Source organism: Cibotium barometz, chromosome 42, assembly GCF_041138505.1.
Source record: "Cibotium barometz isolate CiBa-2024 chromosome 42, ASM4113850v1, whole genome shotgun sequence".
Classification (NCBI taxonomy): domain Eukaryota; kingdom Viridiplantae; phylum Streptophyta; class Polypodiopsida; order Cyatheales; family Cibotiaceae; genus Cibotium; species Cibotium barometz.
In genome coordinates this window covers 45125230-45146701 of record NC_141087.1, presented here as the reverse complement: position 1 = coordinate 45146701, position 21472 = coordinate 45125230, and the positions used below count along the sequence as shown (strand labels likewise).

General features: G+C 46.6%; 1 protein-coding gene and 1 pseudogene across 2 annotated transcripts in view; both read left to right on the top strand.

Annotated features, from left to right (window-relative positions):
* The window catches only part of LOC147614534 (U-box domain-containing protein 52-like), a 154692-nt gene that overhangs the window by 9225 nt on the left and 123995 nt on the right, over positions 1–21472 (top strand). The window lies entirely within an intron of this gene.
* Positions 5630–21472, top strand: part of LOC147614537 (uncharacterized) — a 30277-nt pseudogene continuing 14434 nt past the window's right edge.

Here is a 21472-nt window from a genome sequence, read left to right as displayed (position 1 = left end):
TAGACCCTGGCAGTTCGCATAACTTTGTTAACTACAAGCTTGTGCAGAAATTGAGTCTTGACACGACACTCAGCGACCATACCTATGAGGTACGTCTACCTGCGGGCAGACAAGTTTGGGATCGCAAGGTCGAGATGCTTCCAATCCAGATTCAGGACTACAAAGATACTCTGGAATGCTATGTCATGCATCTGGAAAATGTAGACTTGTTATTAGGGATTGAGTGGTTTAAGACTCTTGATGTCCAGATAGATTGGTCTAGTCATATTTTTTCTTTTCAGCATAGGGACACCAAGTATAGTATTTTAGGTGATTGTATCCATCCCTCTCAGGGACCTCTTGTAAATACAATTGATTTTGGAAATATAATGAATTCTTCTTTGTACACCGCTTTCCATTGTGTATTGATTCCACTTTCTTCTTTTCTCATCCCTTCCATGGATGTGAATGAATTAAGTGTGTTTGAAAGCAAAGAATTACAGAAGATACTTGATTCATTTCAAGATGTATTTCCTAAGGAATTGCCATCGGGTTTACCACCTGAACGGGCAGTAGATCATCGTATTGACTTGATCCCTGGTGCTCATCCTGTGAGTATTCCACCTTATAGGATGAGCCAAGCTGAGGAAGATGAGTTGGCTAAACAACTCGAAGATTACTTGAGGATGGGCCAGATCCGTCCAAGTAAATCACCTTGGGGTGCACCTGTGTTGCTTAGGAGAAAGAAGGACAATACTTGGAGAATGTGTATAGATTACAAAAGATTGAATAAGTTGACAATTAAGAACCGTTATCCTCTCCCTAGATCAGATGACCTAATTGACCGGTTAGCAGGAGCGAAATATTTCACGAAGATAGATTTGCGTACTGGCTATCACCAGATACGTATTCATGAAAGGCATGTCGAAAGAACCGCCTTTCGGACTAGGTATGGCCATTACGAGTTTCTCGTATTACCTTTTGGGTTAACCAATGCTCCAGCCACTTTCCAGCAAATGATGAACGATCTTTTTCGTGAACATTTGGGGAAATTTGTGGTGGTGTTCCTCGATGATATTTTGATTTATAGTCGTACTCTTGAGGATCATGTCAGACACCTCACCATTGTCTTATCTATTTTAAGACAGAATCGACTATATGCTAAATTGAGTAAATGTGAGTTCTTTATGACCGACATCATTTACTTGGGACACAAGATCACTAGAGATGGATTGAGCATTGACTATGACCGAGTTCAGAAGGTTTTGGACTGGCCTATACCGCGAACAGTGAAACAACTTCGTTCTTTTCTCGGTTTTGTTGTTTTTCTTAGGAAATCTGTACGGGAGTACTCTCAGCTCACACTACCGATGACCGACTTATTGAAAGGTCGTGGACGTAAGTCCAATCAGCCTATCACTTGGAATAACGATTTGGATATGGCCTTCAGACTTTTGAAAGATAAAGTCAAGGAAGCACCTATCTTAGCACTACCTGATCCTAGTCGGCCTTATGTTCTTGAAACTGATGCCAGTGACTATGCTATCGGGGCTGCTTTATTTCAAGATGGTAGACCGGTTGCTTTTGAAAGTAAAAAGCTAGACGACACTCAATCTCGTTGGCCAACCCTTGAGAAGGAGCTTTATGCTGTGATTCATGCTCTCAAGGTTTGGAGACATTATTTATATGGCTCCAAGTTTGTGGTATTGACTGATCATCAGTCAATCAAGTATGTGTGTGATGCGGATGATTTGAGAGGCAGGAAAGCTCGTTGGGCAGAGTTAATGCAAGATTTTGATTTTGAGATCCGTTATCGGAAAGGGTCCATGAATAATATTGCAGATGCGCTTAGTCGGATTAGAGAGATGAATACTTTGTCGTTCACCGAGATTTCTACTGACTTATTTCAGTCATTGAGAGGGCTTTGCAGGACTGATAGTTATTTTGGTCCATTTTGGCAGAAGATCCAGGACGGGAGCTCATTGATTGACCAAGACTCGGTGACTGAGCAGTCTACCATTCAGGCTGCAGGAGGTCAGTGGATGATTCGGAATGGTTTACTATTCCGTAATGACAAAATTTGTGTACCACAAATCCCGGACATTAGGTCCAAGATTCTGAGGGAGTGTCACGACGCCCCTTCTGCTGGACACCCTGGGGTACACAGGACACTATCATTAGTGAAACACACTTTTTATTGGCCGAAGATGAAAGGGTATGTAGAAGATTATGTTCTCAAGTGTCAGATTTGTCAGGCAAATAAAGCTGAACGCTTTAGACAGGCTGGGTTGTTGCATCCTTTGCAAATCCCAGGTAATAAGTGGGAAAGTATTTCCATGGATTTTATTACCGGATTGCCAAGAACACATCAAGGCCACGATTCTATTTGGGTTGTGGTAGATCGCTTGACAAAGATGGCTAGATTTTTACCGACCCGGAAGACTATTACAGCTACGCAATTAGCTCGGCAGTTTATCGAGCAATTGTTTAGACTGTACGGGTTACCGCAGGACATAGTCAGTGATAGGGACTCTAAGTTTACGAGTGACTTTTGGAAACTTGTTTTCGAGAAGTTGGAAACAACTTTGAATTTGAGTTCCTCTGATCATCCTCAATCTGATGGCCAGACTGAAAGAGTGAATCAGATTTTGGAGGATATGCTTCGAGCATATGTATCCAAAAGACAAAGTTCATGGGAGGATTATCTTCCTATGTTAGAATTTGCTTATAACAGTACTAAGCATACGAGTACAGGGTTTAGTCCTTTCATGCTTATGTACGGTTTTCAACCAAGATCACCTGTTACAGTAGGATTCTCAGGACTTCAGCATGATGCAGCACGTAATTTTTTGCAAGATATGCAAGAAATGTTACAAGTTGCAAAGGAATCTATTAGAAGTGCTCAAGACCGAGACAGGTTTTATTCTAATAGACATCGTTCACCTAGAGAGTTCTCTGAAGGAACGATGGTGTATTTGCGAGTTCCGAAAGATTCCGAGACTTTACGGACAGGTAGATCTCCGAAATTATCCCCTAGATACTATGGACCATTTCGTGTTACACGACGGATTGGTTCAGTTGCATATGAATTGGATTTGCCATCTCATGTGAAAGTTCATCCTGTATTTCATGTCAGTAGACTTAAGGAAGTACTGGGTGGAGCAGATCAGTTAGTTACTCCTCGAGAAATTATAGATGTCCAGGACATGACATTTGTTCCGCACGAACCTGAAAAGATTCTTGGCTTTCGTGAACGAAGATTGCGTCATACGCTTATCACGGAATACAAGATCAAGTGGAAGGATCGTGTTGAGGAGGACGCTACATGGGAGACATTGACTTCTCTTCAGAGAGATTACCCTGGCTTTTTAGTGAGCTCAGGAGTGAGCTCTTAGAGGAAGGGGAGTATGTCATGTGCACAGTGGGTATCTACCGTGTGCTATACGCATGCAAGACTAGTTTCGAGGCTTGGGGAAGCTTGGAACTAGGCAGGCTGATTGACGAGCTGAGTTAGGGATATACTAACGGGCGGGCACCCAAGTATGGACGGGCGGGCGGCCAAGTGTGGACGCCCGATGACCGGCCAAGAGCCTATAAAAGGGTGGCCAAGGTTAGTTATTGCAATATAGAGAGTCTCGCGAGTTTGTGAGAGCTCTATGGTCTTGGAGCCTGGATCTAGTGCAGACGTGCACCTGCTTTATGCAGCCAAGGCCGGCAGCAGTCTCGAGGCCCGCGAGGGCAGCTTCGTGGCGGTATGGGACGTCGCGAGGAGGAGATTGGTCGGTACGTCAACCTAGTTAGCTCAGCTCGTGGCTCGGTGGGGACAGCCAAGACTGTGGGTTTGCCCACGGCTGTCATGGTTGGGAGGTGAGTCAGGCCTGCACCCCCTTGCTTGTTTGTTGTTCGTTTGTTTGCAGGATTCGAGTTTCGAACCAAGATCGATCACGAGGGGATCCGTGGGGATTTGACATGCTTTCCCGTATACCCCCCTCGCCATACGGCCCCACAGAATGGTTGGTACGATGATGAATGTCGCGAGACTCGTGACCGCCTGTAGCGGGAGATCACCCTTGTCATCCACACACATAGACATGCCAGAACGCTCTTCAAACGCCTTGTGCGGAAGAAGAAGCGGGATTACCTCGTCAAGCTTGAGCCGCTCCGCATGCGTAAGGGGAGAGGGGTGGAAGACAGGTTAACATTTGGTGCCGCTGTCGGGAGAGCAAGTGCATGACAACGAAGAGGAGGATATCATCTACGCGTAGTGGCCGTATCCTTCTTGCTATGTGCATGCAGATCTATCCGTGAAGAACCCTCTTCGTAGATGGATACGCATACGCATATATGAAGTGTAGAAAGCATGTATATATGTGTTGGAATGATGTTGAATGAAGTAGGAATGAAAAAGGTATTTGAAAGGTGTCAATTTTATCGCATATCCTTAAACCCTTAAAATGCTAGTTTTGGGTAAAACACGGAGTTATTCTCGGGCATATAGTGTCCAAAAATGGGATTTCAACTTATGAGAGAAAAATCAAGGTCATCTTGGAATTTCTCCTACCAACAAACTACAAGGGATTCCAGAGATTCATGGGCCATGTTAACTACTACCATTGGTTTATTCTTTTCTATGCAGAAATAGCTCGTCCTTTGTACAAGCTGTTGATTGTATTTATATGGACCGACGAGGAGTGTCAACAAGTTTATGATACACTAAAGCAAGCCTTGGCTAGTGCTCTAATCTTGCATGAACACCTAATTGGGATCTCATATTTCATGTGCACATTGATGTCTCTAACTTCGCAATTGGATGTGTCCTCGCACAGCCAGGGGAACACAAACTGGACTAGCCTATCACAGCACCTAAGGCATGGCATGAATATGCAAGAACTTTATATGACGTACTAGGGCAGCCCCCCATCCCTCATCCATCAGCGACTCGCCCGGATCATGGTACTTTTGTCACCATTCGGATGGTTTTGGATGCTATTGATAGACTACGTAATGGAAGAGCCCAAGACCAGGATGGTCTGGTGGCAGAACATTTTTCACATGCCAGAGATGTAGTGGCACCACTGCTAGTACACATGTTTAACAGGGCCATTTGCGAAGGTTTCCCAGATAGTTGGTCGGCACATACTATTGTACCTCTATTTAAGAGTGGTGACCCCATGATACCAGGGAACTACAGGACCATCATGATTGGCCATTGCTTGGCCAAGATATTTGGATCTATTTTGGATCGACAGCTGAGTAGATGGGCTGAGACACATGGACTCAGAGCACCTGGGCAGGCAGGTTTCAGACGAGGTTTCACGACTTTGGATCACATATTTACCCTTAGGGCTCTCATTGAGAAGGGACGAGCACGGGGGAAGAGGATATATTGTTGCTTTGTGGACTTCCGCAAAGCCTTTGACATGGTGCCACGTGCCAGACTCATGAGGAGATTGCATGACATTGGTGCTCCCGAGGAGATGCAGTGGGGCATTTATGCATTATATGAGGCAGTGATAGGGAGAGTACGGACTCCCAGAGGCATGTCGGATACAGTGGGATGACTAGCACCATTGGGGTGAAGCAGGCATGCCCAGTGTCACCCACCCTTTTTGGACTTTACATTGATGAGATATCCGACTACATTGACACGATGGGGGGGCAGGGGGCCAGTTTGGCAGGGGTTTGGATACCCATACTGCTATATGCCGATGACATTGTACTTATTGCAGACTCCCCTGAGGGTTTGCAACAGCATTTGGATGCTTTGCAGTCGTTTTGTGCAGATAGGGACCTCACAGTGAACCTTGGGAAGACTAAGATTATGGTCTTCAATACCACACAGGCCTGGGTGACTAGATCCGACCATCAGTTCACTTTGAGAGGTGAATTAGTGGAGTACACCATATCATGTGTACCTAGGAGTCACATTCAGCGGACCACAGTTCTCTATGAGGCAGGCAGCAGAGGCTAGATTGGCACGTGGATATGTAGCCCTAGGGGCACTAGAGAGACAATGTGCCTACTTTCAATTTTAGGAGCCGCGCACCAAACTCTGGTTGTTTGACACATTGGTCACACCTACACTCTTATACGGCTCACCCATATGGGGACCTAGCCTCTTACCACACGAGGAGGGAGCCGCTTGTCGGCCAGGTCGGACCAGAGAGATTTCTATGATGGATGGCAGGTACTAGAGAAACCACTTGTGACTATGATCGCACGCATGATTCGGAGCAAACCATTAGTACCTCATGAGATTGTCAGAGCAGAGATAGGAGCCGCACCAGTGGTTACCGAAGCCTTGTTCTAGTCAGTGACATTTTTGTAGAGGATATGGGAGCTCCCCAGATAGAGATACCCACACCTAGCACTTATCTCTTCCAGGCAGTTAGCAGCAGACGGCGATACACGATGTTGGTACACCCAGATGTGTACCTAGCTAAGATCACATGGCATGATGATTGATGCACTCCCTCCATTTGATTACAGCCTGGATTGCCCCTTCTTGGACCTTAGTCGCTCTAAGCAGAATAGGGTGATCAGGATGGACATCGTGAGGCTAGATGCAGAAACGACATGGTCCAGCCCCCCCCTACCACTAGGCACGAAGATGGCCCACTATCGGGACTATTTTCTACATCTCTCCCCAAATGGCTTTGTGACACGGTCTACATACATGGACACCCATCTCTCACATGGCATTCGTAGTGCCATTGGATAGATCCGCACTTCATCACATTAGCTGAGGGTAGAGACTGGCAAATACGAGGGGATGAAGTCAGAAGACTGCATTTGTCAGCTATGTCACCAGGAAGTGGAGTCAGAGGATACGAGGGAGATATTGGTCTCTCTTCCGAGAGGGTTTTGGACCATTACGACATGATGGAGTTTGAGGATCAGAGGTGTTTGGGGCTTTTCTTATTGGAGCTCAGATGCCATCAAGAGGCTCTCCTACGAGCCAGGACAACACACCAGGATCCACCCCGCTAGCAAGCCATGACAGATTTTTTCAGGGCCAGGACGACCTCGGCAGATACGACCAGGACCTCCACTACCCCCTCGGAGAGCCAGACGTCCCATAGACCTCCTTCAAGAGGGGTCACCCTTGACAGAGCCATAGCACTTTGCCGAGTGAGACGCCCACGTTTACTAGGACCTCGTCCACGGCCGCTTCATCACCGGTGGATTAGAGCCATCATCACCTGCCACAGGAGACGACTGGCCCGCCACTTTAGTCTATCTTACAGCACCCCATGAGAGAGATACTGAGATGAGCAAATTACACCAACCTTATGCTAGTTGTAGATATTACACACTTTTGTTGTACCTTAGTAGGAGTATTTTCCTTTCATAGCTTTTTAGGACTGTTTTAGGACTTTTTTAGTCCTTTTTGTCTTACTTTTGATGAGACACCATCAGATGTGGACTATGTTTTGGTCTCATAAGCCACTTTGGCCTTTCGCAAACGTTAATATATCTTTCTTTCTTTCTCTCTCTCTCTCTCTCATATATCTACCTGCTCCTTTCAAACATTCCCTCCCTCTACAATGGGAGGGTTTGTAGATGACAAAATCAGCCAGCTTGATCATATCCTTAGGGATCTTATCAAGGACCAGAAGAAGACATTGGACAGCACCATCACCGCCATCAAGAAGGACTTATTGACGCGCATGGGGAAGCTGGAGGCCAAAGCGGAAATATGAAAGGAAGAGAAGCTTACCATGCAAGAGGAGTGGGAGAAGGAAAAGCTCGCCATGCAGGAGGAAATCAACCTTTTGAAGAGCGAAGTGGCATCCTTACGCGATCGTCCACGGGAGAAAGGAGAGACTCTTGAGGTGGACAAAGAGGCAATCAAAGAAGAGATCACCAAAACCCTCACCCACACAATCGAGGGGAAAATGGAGGCGGCCCGCGAAGGATGGGTAGAAGTGATGAAGAAGAACATCAAAAAGGAGGTGCAAGAAGATGTACAAGTGATGAAGAAGAACATCAAGAAGGAGGTACAAGAAGATGTACACATGATGCAGTCTACTCTTGATGAAGAGAAGATGCGACGGATCCGGCGCCTCAACATCCGAGTCACAGGGATACCAGAGAGCACTGCCTCCACGCCCGAGATTGACGGGCAGAACCTATGTACCAAGCTGGGATTTATATTGCCCTTTGCTACTTTCCTCTGAAGGGGTCGCGGTTTGCCACCACCAAGGAGCCGGGTGGAGGAGAGGCTAGTGAGTCTCCATACTCTGTCTTATCTGAGGAGATCTCACACTATTTGACACTGGGAGAAGTCTTCTTGATGGGGGACTTCAATGCACGGACTCAGAGTAGACAGTGCGAGATCTATGACTTTCAGGATCCCTTGAGACTAGAGCCGCTAGCTACAGAGGATATAGGGACCACTCGGATCTCCGCTGACGGAGGAGCTGACAGCACTGGATATGGGCAACATTTGCTGGAGCTTGGGGCCCGACACCATCTCGTTATTTATAACGGGATGACTCAGTGGCCAGATTCAGGTGGGTTGGCTTGCTTTCCAGTGGGAGGCGGCAGTAGTATAGTGGACTATGTGATGGGATCCCGGGAGGCAGCAGATATGGTCTCACTTCACCGTACCACCATGCCCCATTGGGGTGGACCATACATACCTATCCCTCACTTTCAGGAGCTTATTGGAGACCCACCCACCCATCATACAGCCACCACGCACTCTTTTCCACTTCACTCAGGACCTAGCTGATGTGTACGACTATCATGTTCATGATCAGCTTTTTGCCTTAGATCCATCGGCACCCATGGCTATGCTCACCTCCCAGCTCTCACATGTACTGCACTCCGCAGCCGCGAGGAGTTTCCCATACCACATACAGACAGGACAGCCACCTACATCTGGGAGCATGCCCTAGAACCGATGGTATGATGATGAGTGCAGAAACCTTTACCGCAGTCTCCGAGTGCAGAGGACTCGCGGGGAGATCACCCAGAGGCAGGCAGGCAGGAGGATGCATACTCTCACCCGCCGTAAGCGGCGAGCTTATGAGGAGGCTCAGTACTGGGGGACACATCACATGCTCATGAGCAGAGATGCCGCTGCTGCTTGGAGGAGACTCAGAGAGCCCCGTCCTCCCACACCTATTACCGATCCTCAGACCTGGCAGACATATGCAGAGAGACTTTATGATGTGCCTGCACAGCCCCCTATACCACAGCCCACAGAGCCATGCTCCACAGTCTCCACCTTCTTCACCCCACCTATGGTTAGGAGGGCCATATGCCGACTCCAACATGGACGGGCGACAGATCATACAGGATTACAGGGAGAGCATCTCATCTATGCTATTGATACATTGGCACCATTTCTTGCTCATCTCTTCAACAGAGCTCTGTCAGAGGGGTTTCCGACTGAGTGGACGATGCACACTATTGTGCCGATCCATAAAGCGAGAGATGTACTAGACCCTGGGATCTACAGGATCATCATGATTGGCCATATATATTGGCCAAACTATACGGGGCAGTTTTGGAGGCAGAGCTGAGCACTCATGTAGAAGTTGGGGGATTGAGAGCAACAGGCCAGGTAGGCTTCCGTCGAGCCTTCTCGACCATCGACCACATTTTTACATTGAGGTGCCTGATTGATCAGGCCAAGGCACGGAGGGAACGGCTCTATTGTTACTTTGTGGATTTCCGCAAGGCATTTGATACTGTGCCCAGAGAGCGCCTCTTTCGGTGACTACAGACACTAGGCATACCTTCAGAATGATGTGGGGCATATACAGGCTATATGAGCAGGTCTTTGGGAGAGTCCGATGCCCAAGAGGCTTGTCCGACACAGTTGCTAGCACCATTGGTGTGAAGCAAGGGTGCCCGCTCTCCCCCATGCTCTTTGGGCTCTATATTGATGAGGTGGTCGATTACATCACACAGGGAGGAGGCTTTGGGGTTGAGCTATCAGGTATTACTGTCCATGTTATGCTTTATGCTGATGACATCGTCTTGGTATCCGACACGCAGGTTGGGCTTCCAAGACACCTTGTGGCTCTTGATGACTTCTGCGCACAGCCCGGTCTCACAGTGAACCTTGGGAAAACCAAGGTTATGATCTTCCACACCTCACCCGCAGTTAGGAGCCACACTACTCTCACATTAGCAGGAGGGCGGGTCGAGGTGGTGAGCTCTTATGTTTACCTTGGCATCACGTTTACTAGCTCAGCTGGACGCTTCTCCATGGCTCAGGCAGTCCGAGACAGAGTGACCTGGGGATATGCAGCTCTTGCTGGCCTTGAGCGTTAGTGTCATCAGGCACATTTTCAGGAACCCCGCACGAAGGGGTGGCTCTTTGATACATTAGTGACACCAGCCTTGATGTATGCAGCAGTGGTTTGGGCACCAGGGCTTGCAGCCTCCACATGGGTACAGCTGGAGAGACCACAGATCTTGATGCTCTCGAGGATGATATGCAGCAAACCATCCGTCCCGCACGACATTGTTCGAGCTGAGTTTGCTGCTCCACCTATGGCAGTGGAGGCATTGTTCCAGACGATCTCCTTTATATACAGGATGAGGGAGATGCCCACGGAGAGATTATCCCGCCAAGCTTTTGAGGCATCTAGACAGCTTGCCGAGGCTGGACACACTGGATCTTGGTATGCACAGATGCTTCAGTGGTTCTCACATCATGGGATAGACATTGAGCGGTTGCCACCTTTTCAGTATGATCAGTCTGCTCCACGGGGTTACCTCTCTCTCAATGAAAGGAACAGAGTGATGAGACAGGACATATGGCAGCACTACATACAGGAGACATGGACAGCACCAGAGAGCCCACTACCACCGAAGATGCTGTATTACAGAGACCACTTTATGAGCATCTCAGGGGATGGGTTTATACATCGACCGCGGTACATGGATGTATACATGCCACACAGCTCTCGCGTTGCTATTGGACAGCTACGAGTCTCATCACATCAGCTAGAGATAGAGGCTGGGAGAGCGGCACGGGTTCCCAGAGCTGAGCGGATATGCAGATTGTGCCACGAGGAGGTGGAGACTGAGGATCACTTTGTATGTAGATGTAGAGCCCACCAGGGGGTCAGAGATAGATATGCAGGATTGTTTGAGGAGCACTCTTCACTACATCAGTTGATGGAGGCCTCGGACCAGCGACAGCTTGGCAGACTACTACTAGAGCTTCATAGTTCTCGAGAGAGACTCCTCCAGACACCCGCTCCCACTAGGGGTGGGAGACAGTCCCAGCTCACAGATTTCTTCTAGAGAGCTGTGCGAGTGCCAGCTGATGTTCCACGTGGGGTGACCGCATAGAGAGCAGAGGAACTGAGAGCCAGGAGGAGACCTAGATAGACTGGACATAGAGCACCCCGACTCCGTCACCGAGAGATAGCAGCTATCCGAATGAGACACCAGATGGAGACACAGGAGAGGGTAGCTTGCTTTCATTCAGACTCAGGGTACATGTTCACGCCATTCACAGCCTCAGCATCGGCGATGTATGATATCTTATATCCCTCTTATGGCACTGGATGGAGTTAGACATAGATCTGCATAGCATGCTTGGACTACCCCTTCAGCATATAGAGATGCATCTTGCCTTCCTGCAGACAACCATTAAAAAAAAAGAGATTTGGGGTTTCTCCAAATTAACGGTAAAATCCTTAAATTAAAGCTCTTGCACAATCAAAATTTTGGGGGTTTTTAATTTCTGGCGAAAATTGGCCGATTGAAGCTCATGCATCAACCAAGAATTAGGGCTTTTTTGATTTTAGGGTGAAATCATCAAATTAAAGATGTGCATATGCTTTAAATTTGGGGGTTTCTCAAAAAATTTTCTTTCCCTCCACTCACTGATCTAGAGTGTCTATCCCTTTTGTGTCCTTCTCACCTCTGCTATGGTCAGCCAAGTTCTCTCTGCTGCAGCTTTCTGACCTGCATTTGAAGACCTACCACTAGTTCACTCATCATGGATTTGCCTAGATCAGTTATCACTTTCCAAAAATTCTCTGGAGAAAATTTCCCAACATGGCAAACCAAAGTGAGACTTATCCTCATGAGAGATGGCCTGTGAAATATAGTCAAAGGAATAGATGAGAAGCTCGAGGGAGTTGCCACTTCTCCAGATGTCAAAGCATGGGTGGACCGCAATGACAAGGCACTCTTGGTTCTTGCAGATAATTTGATACATCACATCGACTTCGACAAAACTACAAGGGAGCTATGGAACAAGTTAGAAAATCTCTTTGACAATAAAATTCTTAAAACAAAAATACTATATATTAAAAATGAAGGAGCAACACTCATTTCAAGAACACTTCAGCACTATTGGTTCTTTATTACAACTTGGTACCCTCGTTGCTAACATCGATGAAGACGACAAGAAGGCTGTCCTCTTCTCTAGTATTGAGGACATAGACAAGTTCAAAGAAGTGCTCTCTACACTTAGAGTGTCTAGAGAGATGACTTATGATGGCATGATAGCAGTCCTTGATGAAGACAGGAGGTTACAAGATCAAAACACAGTGTGGTTGACATGGATAAAAGCTTCTTCTCAAAACAAAGAAGGAAATTCATAGGCAAGGCAGTGAACTGTACATATTGCCGAAAGCTGGGGCATACTCTTGGACTGGCCTTAGGCCCAAGATCCTCCCGTAGTTACTGATTTTTTACCACCCATAGGCGTAGGCGATGCCGCTGCTGCTTCATAAGAAGTCTTGCCAATAGTTGAAGAAAATGAATCATTCAAAACTGCTCTAACCAAAGGCTTACCTTGCTGATCGTGGCAATAACACTTCAGCATGTCTAAGGCCAACTGGTTCTAAATTTTTGTCTGGCCGTTTGTCTGTGGGTAAAACACACTGGAAAAGTTCAGTTTAGTACCAAAATTATCAAACAACGCCCTCCAAAAATGATTGGTAAACTTGGCATCTCGGTATGACACTATGGTCCTAGGAATCCCAGCAATCGGGTGCCAATGCTGAATGAACAAGTGGGCAACGTCTTCGGCGGTCACATTGGCCCTGTAGGAAATAAGCATAACAAATTTGCTAAATTTGTCAACAATAGTTAAGCATTGAGTATTATGCTTACCCGGGTTGGGAGGTAGATTTGTGACAAAATCCATCGATATATCTTGGAAAGGTCCTTCGGGAATGGGTAAAGGCTATAACAACCCTATCTTCTTTCCACGAGGAGCTTTCACTTTTTGACAAACGTCAGAGCGTTGTACATGAGTGAATATATCTCACCTCATTCTTGGCTAATAGTATTATCTTTCTAGCTTCTCCAAAATCAAATTCGTGCCCTTGTGACCACGAGTGATGGCATCATGGACGCAATGGTGAAGAGTTGCCTTGAATGATGTCATGACACAAAGGCGGCCTTTGTAGAAAAGCCAATCATCTCGTATCAAAAAGTGGCATGATCCTGTGGCATCTAATGCCTGCTCCCACTGTGTACTGAATTCCTCAGAATTGGCGTACGTGTTAAGGTTTGCTAAAGGAAAAGCATCAGTTTTGGTCAAAAAGCAAAAAGTCAAACTAGGTTGACCGCAAGCCAGGAGCACCACTGGTAAGAGGAGATTGAGCCGGACCAAAAAGCAAAAAGCCACTTTTTCAAAAAGCAGCTCTAGGGCCAAAAGGCAAGGCCCTGATGTCAAATCCCCACGGATCCCCTCGTGATCGATCTTGGTTCGAAACTCGAATCCTGCAAACAAACGAACAACAAACAAGCAAGGGGGGTGCAGGCCTGACTCACCTCTCAACCATGACAGCCGTGGGCGAGCCCACAGTCTTGGCTGTCCCCACCGAGCCACGAGCTGAGCTAACTAGTATGACGTACCGACCAATCTCCTCCTCGTGACGTCCCATACCGCCGCAAAGCTGCCCTCGCAGGCCTCAAGATTGCTGCCGGCCTCGGCTGCATAAAGCAGGTGCACGTCTGCACTAGATCCAGGCTCCAAGACCATAGAGCTCTCACAAACTCGCGAGACTCTCTATAATCAATAACTAACCTTGGCCACCCTTTTATAGGCTCTTGGCCGGTCATCGGGCGTCCACACTTGGTCGCCCGCCCGTCCACTTGGGTGCCCGCTCGTTAGTATATCCCTAACTCAGCTCATCAATCAGCTTGCCTAGTTCCAAGCTTTCCCAAGCCTCGAAACTAGTCTTGCATGCGTATAGCACACGGTAGATACCCACTGTGCACATGACATACTCCCCTTCCTCTAAGAGCTCACTCCTGAGCTCACTAAAAATCCAGGGTAATCTCTCTGAAGAGAAGTCAATGTCTCCCATGTAGCGTCCTCCTCAACACGATCCTTCCACTTGATCTTGTATTCCGTGATAAGCGTATGACGCAATCTTCGTTCACGAAAGCCAAGAATCTTTTCAGGTTCGTGCGGAACAAATGTCATGTCTTGGACATCTATAATTTCTTGAGGAGTAACTAACTGATGTGCTCCACCCAATACTTCCTTAAGTCTACTGACATGAAATACAGGATGAACTTTCACATGAGAAGGCAAATCCAATTCATATGCAACTGAACCAATCCGTCGTGTAACACGAAATGGTCCATAGTATCTAGGGGATAATTTCGGAGATCTACCTGTCCGTAAAGTCTCGGAATCTTTCGGAACTCGCAAATACACCATCGTTCCTTCCGAGAACTCTCTAGGTGAACGATGTCTATTAGAATAAAACCTGTCTCGATCTTGAGCACTTCTAATAGATTCCTTTGCAACTTGTAACATTTCCTGCATATCTTGCAAAAAATTACGTGCTGCATCATGCTGAAGTCCTGAGAATCCTACTATAACAGGTGATCTTGGTTGAAAACCGTACATAAGCATGAAAGGACTAAACCCTGTACTCGTATGCTTAGTACTGTTATATGCAAATTCTAACATAGGAAGATAATCCTCGCATGAACTTTGTCTTTTGGATACATATGCTCGAAGCATATCCACCAAAATCTGATTCACTCTTTCAGTCTAGCCATCAGATTGAGGATGATCAGAGGAACTCAAATTCAAAGTTGTTTCCAACTTCTCGAAAACAAGTTTCCAAAAGTCACTCGTAAATTTAGAGTCCCTATCACTGACTATGTCCTGCGGTAACCCGTACAGTCTAAACAATTGCTCGATAAAGTGCCAAGCTAATTGCGTAGCTGTAATAGTCTTCCGGGTCGGTAAAAATCTAGCCATCTTTGTCAAGCGATCTACCACAACCCAAATAGAATCGTGGCCTTGATGTGTTCTTGGCAATCCGGTAATAAAATCCATGGAAATACTTTCCCACTTATTACCTGGGATTTGCAAAGGATGCAACAACCCAGCCTGTCTAAAGCGTTCAGCTTTATTTGCCTGACAAATCTGACACTTGAGAACATAATCTTCTACATACCCTTTCATCTTCGGCCAATAAAAAGTGTGTTTCACTAATGATAGTGTCCTGTGTACCCCAGGGTGTCCAGCAGAAGGGGCGTCGTGACACTCCCTCAGAATCTTGGACCTAATGTCCGGGATTTGTGGTACACAAATTTTGTCATTACGGAATAGTAAACCATTCCGAATCATCCACTGACCTCCTGCAGCCTGAATGGTAGACTGCTCAGTCACCGAGTCTTGGTTAATCAATGAGCTCCCGTCCTGGATCTTCTGCCAAAATGGACCAAAATAACTATCAGTCCTGCAAAGCCCTCTCAATGACTGAAATAAGTCAGTAGAAATCTCGGTGAACGACAAAGTATTCATCTCTCTAATCCGACTAAGCGCATCTGCAATATTATTCATGGACCCTTTCCGATACCGGATCTCAAAATCAAAATCTTGCATTAACTCTGCCCAACGAGTTTTCCTGCCTCTCAAATCATCCGCATCACACACATACTTGATTGACTGATGATCAGTCAATACCACAAACTTGGAGCCATATAAATAATGTCTCCAAACCTTGAGAGCATGAATCACAGCATAAAGCTCCTTCTCAAGGGTTGGCCAACGAGATTGAGTGTCGTCTAGCTTTTTACTTTCAAAAGCAACCGGTCTACCATCTTGAAATAAAGCAGCCCCGATAGCATAGTCACTGGCATCAGTTTCAAGAACATAAGGCCGACTAGGATCAGGTAATGCTAAGATAGGTGCTTCCTTGACTTTATCTTTCAAAAGTCTGAAGGCCATATCCAAATCATTATTCCAAGTGATAGGCTGATTGGACTTACGTCCACGACCTTTCAATAAGTCGGTCATCGGTAGTGTGAGCTGAGAGCTATCCCGTACAGATTTCCTAAGAAAAACAACAAAACCGAGAAAAGAACGAAGTTGTTTCATTGTTCGCGGTATAGGCCTCATTCATCATCATTTGCTGGAAAGTGGCTGGAGCATTGGTTAACCCAAAAGGTAATACGAGAAACTCGTAATGGCCATACCTAGTCCGAAAGGCGGTTCTTTCGACATGCCTTTCATGAATACGTATCTGGTGATAGCCAGTACGTAAATCTATCTTCGTGAAATATTTCGCTCCTGCTAACCGGTCAATTAGGTCATCTGATCTAGGGAGAGGATAACGGTTCTTAATTGTCAACTTGTTCAATCTTTTGTAATCTATACACATTTTCCAAGTAACGTCAAGAGTCTTAAACCACTCAATCCCTAATAACAAGTCTACATTTTCCAGATGCATAACATAGCATTCCAGAGTATCTTTGTAGTCCTGAATCTGGATTGGAAGCATCTCCACCTTGCGATCCCAAACTTGTCTTCCCGCAGGTAGACGTACCTCATAGGTATGGTCGCTGAGTGTCGTATCAAGACTCAATTTCTACACAAGTTTGTAGTTAACAAAGTTATGCGAACTGCCAGGGTCTAACAGAATGTGAATTTTATGGCCATTCACTTCTCCATAAACTCGGAGAAGATCATGCATGCCAAATACCTTAGAATTGAACAGACAATCAGAACAAGTACTAGGGCGAGAAAGTACAGTAATTGACGTACCTGTCAAAGATAACTAGTTAGCTGTCTTAGGCTTGGGTCCTGCGTTTGACTTGGTACCCTTTTTCTTCGGGCACTCATTACGCATGTGTCCTTTTTCTTCGCAGATAAAACAACGTCCTTCTTTCTTGAGCTTTAAAGCCCTAAGGAGTCGTTTCTTCTTCGCTGGTGTCGAACTTGTATTCTTCGAAGGTTGGTCCGAAGACTTGCCTTCAGTCGTGTTAGCCATAGGTGCGGAGAACTTTCTTTTATGCTTGTTCCCCTGCTCGGTAACGGGTTTTGACTTGGAAGAGACCATCGTATCATCATAGATACGAGCTGAATGAATGGCCTCGTCCAATGTTTTGCATTTGTTATTTTTAACCTGTAATCGGTACGAGTGTGGTAAACCAGCTACGAAAAACCTCTAAAGAGTAGTGGGATCCATCTTTGTAGCTTTCATCTGCAAGTCACGGAACTTCTGGAGGTAGACCTCATAAGTGAGGTGCTGCGAGGTCATGGTCAAAGGTGAAAACCGGGCTACAACATCGTAGTCATCCTCTTTCTTGAGGAATTCTTTCTTGAAAATGTCTTCGAATTGTGCCCAAGTCGTTGGCTTTGGGTTCAGTTCCTTCCACCAAAGCAAAGCTTTGTTGGACAGGAAACCTGCTGCTAACTGTGTCTTCTTTCCATCATCATATGGATGAAACTGAAAGTGAACTTGCCACTTGTGTAGCCAAGTGTCCACGATCTCCTTGGTTCTCTGCTTTTGCTCGCCCCCGAACGGTTCTGGAGTAATATTGGGGTCTAAAGCAGAAGCCAAGGTATCCATTCCCGAGAAAGTAGAGAGGGTAGTGGTCAAGAGAGCGATGGAGTTCTGCAAAGTCTGCATCTGGGCTGCGATTTGTGCCTGACGTTCCGACGAAGAAGCTTCGAGAGCTACTTTGAACTCTTGGAAATCTGATTTTGACACAAACTCGTCAAAAAGATCGGCATCGGTTCCTTCCGTAGCCGGCAAGCCTTCGCGTTCCACGAGGGGCTCCAACTCTGATTCTTGGGTCGACATCGTGAAGAGGGTACGCGGAGAGAAAATTCGATCTTCGCACAATGAAAGTGCGAACGAACTCGAGAGCTTGAGAGCTCGAAAACTTGAGAACTTGAGAACTCGAGAGATGTGTGGCAAGAAGTCCACGTGAGGGGGTTTATAAAGGTTTCCCAAAAGCCAAAAAAAAAACTCGAAAAGCTAGGCTTAGCTTTTGCTTTAGCTTTTGTGTGTTTTTTTTTGTGAATAAATAAATAAATAAATAAATAAATAAATAAATAAATATATTTTAATATATATATATATATGGATATATATATTCTCTTGTCTTAAAAAAATTAAACACCTTTGGAAACCTTGGAGAGGGGAGGACTTTTAAACCCTTAAAAAATAAAATAAAATTTAAACTCCCCTAAAAAAAACAAAAACGAAAGCAGTAAAAAAAAGTATGCTTTCGTAGCGTTTTTTTTTCGCTTCCCTCCTGAATTAGCCCGACGTGGACTGCTGACGTCACCTGCACCTTCGCTCGAGCGCTGTCCGCCAGCGTGCGCTTCGCCAGACTGCTGGGCGTGGTCTGGGTGCCAACCGGCTGTATGTGGCCTGGGCGTCGGCTGCCTGGCATGAGCGCTGGCCTAGGCGCCGGCCTGGCCTAGGCTGCCTGCGCTAGGCTGCGTAGGCTTGGCTACGCAAGCCTAGGCGCCTGGCTGCCTGGCTACGCAGGCCTACATGGCCTTAGGCGCCTACCTACAGGGCTTCTTGCGGCCCATACACACCCTCGCCAGCAACACGTCAACCAGTTCTCCGCTCGCTCTCTCTCTCATGCGCCAAAAAGCTACGAAAAGCATCATGCTTTTTTCCTTTTTTTTTTTTTGGTTTTCTCTCCCTGCAAGGTATGCGACTGCACACAAGGCCTCTTCTTTGCAAAGCAATTAACCCTATTAAAACTACCATCTCCCATCATTTTCTTTGATGAAGAAAAAGCACATACCAAACTGAAAACTGCAGTAAGCACAGAAAAAACAGCAAGCTTTTTTAACACATACCGTACTTCGATCTCTTATTCTCTACCTACCGACTTGCTCGTTCACGAGGTATGCTCTGATACCACTGTCAAATCCCCATGGATCCCCTCGTGATCGATCTTGGTTCGAAACTCGAATCCTGCAAACAAACGAACAACAAACAAGCAAGGGGGGTGCAGGCCTGACTCACCTCCCAACCATGACAGCCGTGGGCGAGCCCACAGTCTTGGCTGTCCCCACCGAGCCACGAGCTGAGCTAACTAGGATGACGTACCGACCAATCTCCTCCTCGCGACGTCCCATACCGCCGCGAAGCTGCCCTCGCGGGCCTCGAGATTGCTGCCGGCCTCGGCTGCATAAAGCAGGTGCACGTCTGCACTAGATCCAGGCTCCAAGACCATAGAGCTCTCACAAACTCGCAAGACTCTCTATAATCAATAACTAACCTTGGCCACCCTTTTATAGGCTCTTGGCCGGTCATCGGGCGTCCACACTTGGCTGCCCGCCCGTCCATACTTGGGTGCCTGCTCGTTAGTATATCCCTAACTCAGCTCATCAATCAGCCTGCCTAGTTCCAAGCTTCCCCAAGCCTCGAAACTAGTCTTGCATGCGTATAGCACACAGTAGATACCCACTGTGCACATGACACCTGAAGCCAGAAAAATAAAGCATAAAAGAACTATGAAACGCTGGTCATATTTGAGTAATATTTTATTGTATAAAGTGAAAAAGGGAAAAGCTAAGTGAAAAGACCAAAAGCAAAGTAAAAGAAGAAAGCAAAGCAAAAGCATTGCTTTTGGGAAAAAGCAGGGATCTCCTTAGGTATAAAACGGCTTGAGCCTCTCTTGATTTTGTATTCATTGGTTGTTTTGATCCTGGCTTGATAAGCCCGTGGATTGTTCTTGAATAAATTCTTGAAAGGCGGCAGGGCCTGTTCCCTGCTCAGTGTGTGTGTACTAGGCAAGTTCACCGAATCCCTTCTCTCTCTCCCTCTATCTATCTTATCTCTCTATATTTCTATCTCTTGGACACGTGCTTGGATCTGTCACGGCACGCCCAGCTGGGCTTACATTGGTATCAAAGTAGGATTTCTCTTGAAGAAACTTGCTTGGGGTGATAGAACCATGTCAAGAGAAGAGGGAAACCAAGGGCCTAATGAAGCGAACAACTACTAGGCCGATCCAGGACTTTAGGATGGGAACCAAGGCTGTCGATCCATTACTCATGAGACCGTGGCCATGTCTTCAGCTGAGTACCAAGACTTTTAGCAGTTCAGACGATTTCTTGGAGACGAAGAATTCCTTGCTTGGAGAACCAAGAGGGAACAAGACCATAGAAGGGGTCAAATGTTTGAAGATTTCATCAAGGATCGAGCCACCGAAGCCAAAGGAGTTGAAGCTGCTAAAGCCTATCTTTAGGCCAAAGGAGTCACCATTTCAGAAGGATGCAGAGCTACCCAGTCTATTTCTCGTGGAGGAAACAGGGAGGCTACTCAATGTAACACACGGAAGCTCTGGGAGTCTTCTTTCAGCCCTAAACACTCTTGGCAACATGCTGATGCAAAAATGTAGATATAGAGAGAGAGTAGAGAGAGAGAGAGATGCTGGAAATTCAGTATATTACTATAGTACAAAAAGGTACTCTGCTACAGCCCTAGGCCATCTTCATAAAAAGGTGATAAACACCAAAATTCTGGTCCCTACTTGGACCCTAAGGGGACTCAATCCCTAGAGGACTGAATGACAAGAATGAAGAGCCACGCTTGCTATTTTTAGTCTTTCTGGAATAATGCAGGTTTTGGCCTACTGCAGTCAGACCAGCCGGCTGATGCTTGGTCTTCTCCTTTGCTGGTCGTGCTGCGCCACACCCTGTACTGGACCGCCTCCTTGCAGCCGGCCTTCTCTGGCCTTCTCTGGTACACCCGACAGGCTCTGATCTTCAGCTTATGTCATCTGTGGGCAGCCGACAGGCTTTTCCTCTTGCTCTCCAAGCCTTGCTCCAGTCCACACTGCCCATAGCCTTCTGTGCTCCAATTTCTGATTCTATTTGGTTCATACTCTTTTATCTGGCTGCCTCTTCTGGATTAGCACCTGAGAATGTCCATGGCATTTATCATGCACATGACATCCCCCTCTGCTAAACTTGATGACGGGATTCCAACTTGCTCCATCATCCCAATCTTTTCCCGAAGTCCCTTTGTCATCCATCCATCCCTGGCAACCCTTTTCTCTGAAAGCCCGGCCTGGTCTCCAAAACCACTCTGTCTCAGAATAAGATCTATGCATTTGTTCCATCTAGTCCACCATCCATTCCTGCCCTGACTCTGAACACCGTCTTGGTCTTCATTCCTGAGAAATGAGTCTGGCACTCTCAAATCACCCTTGGAGGATAAACCTCCCTTGGGACCGTTGCCTGGGAACCTATCTGGCTCACAAGACTGCCATCCCC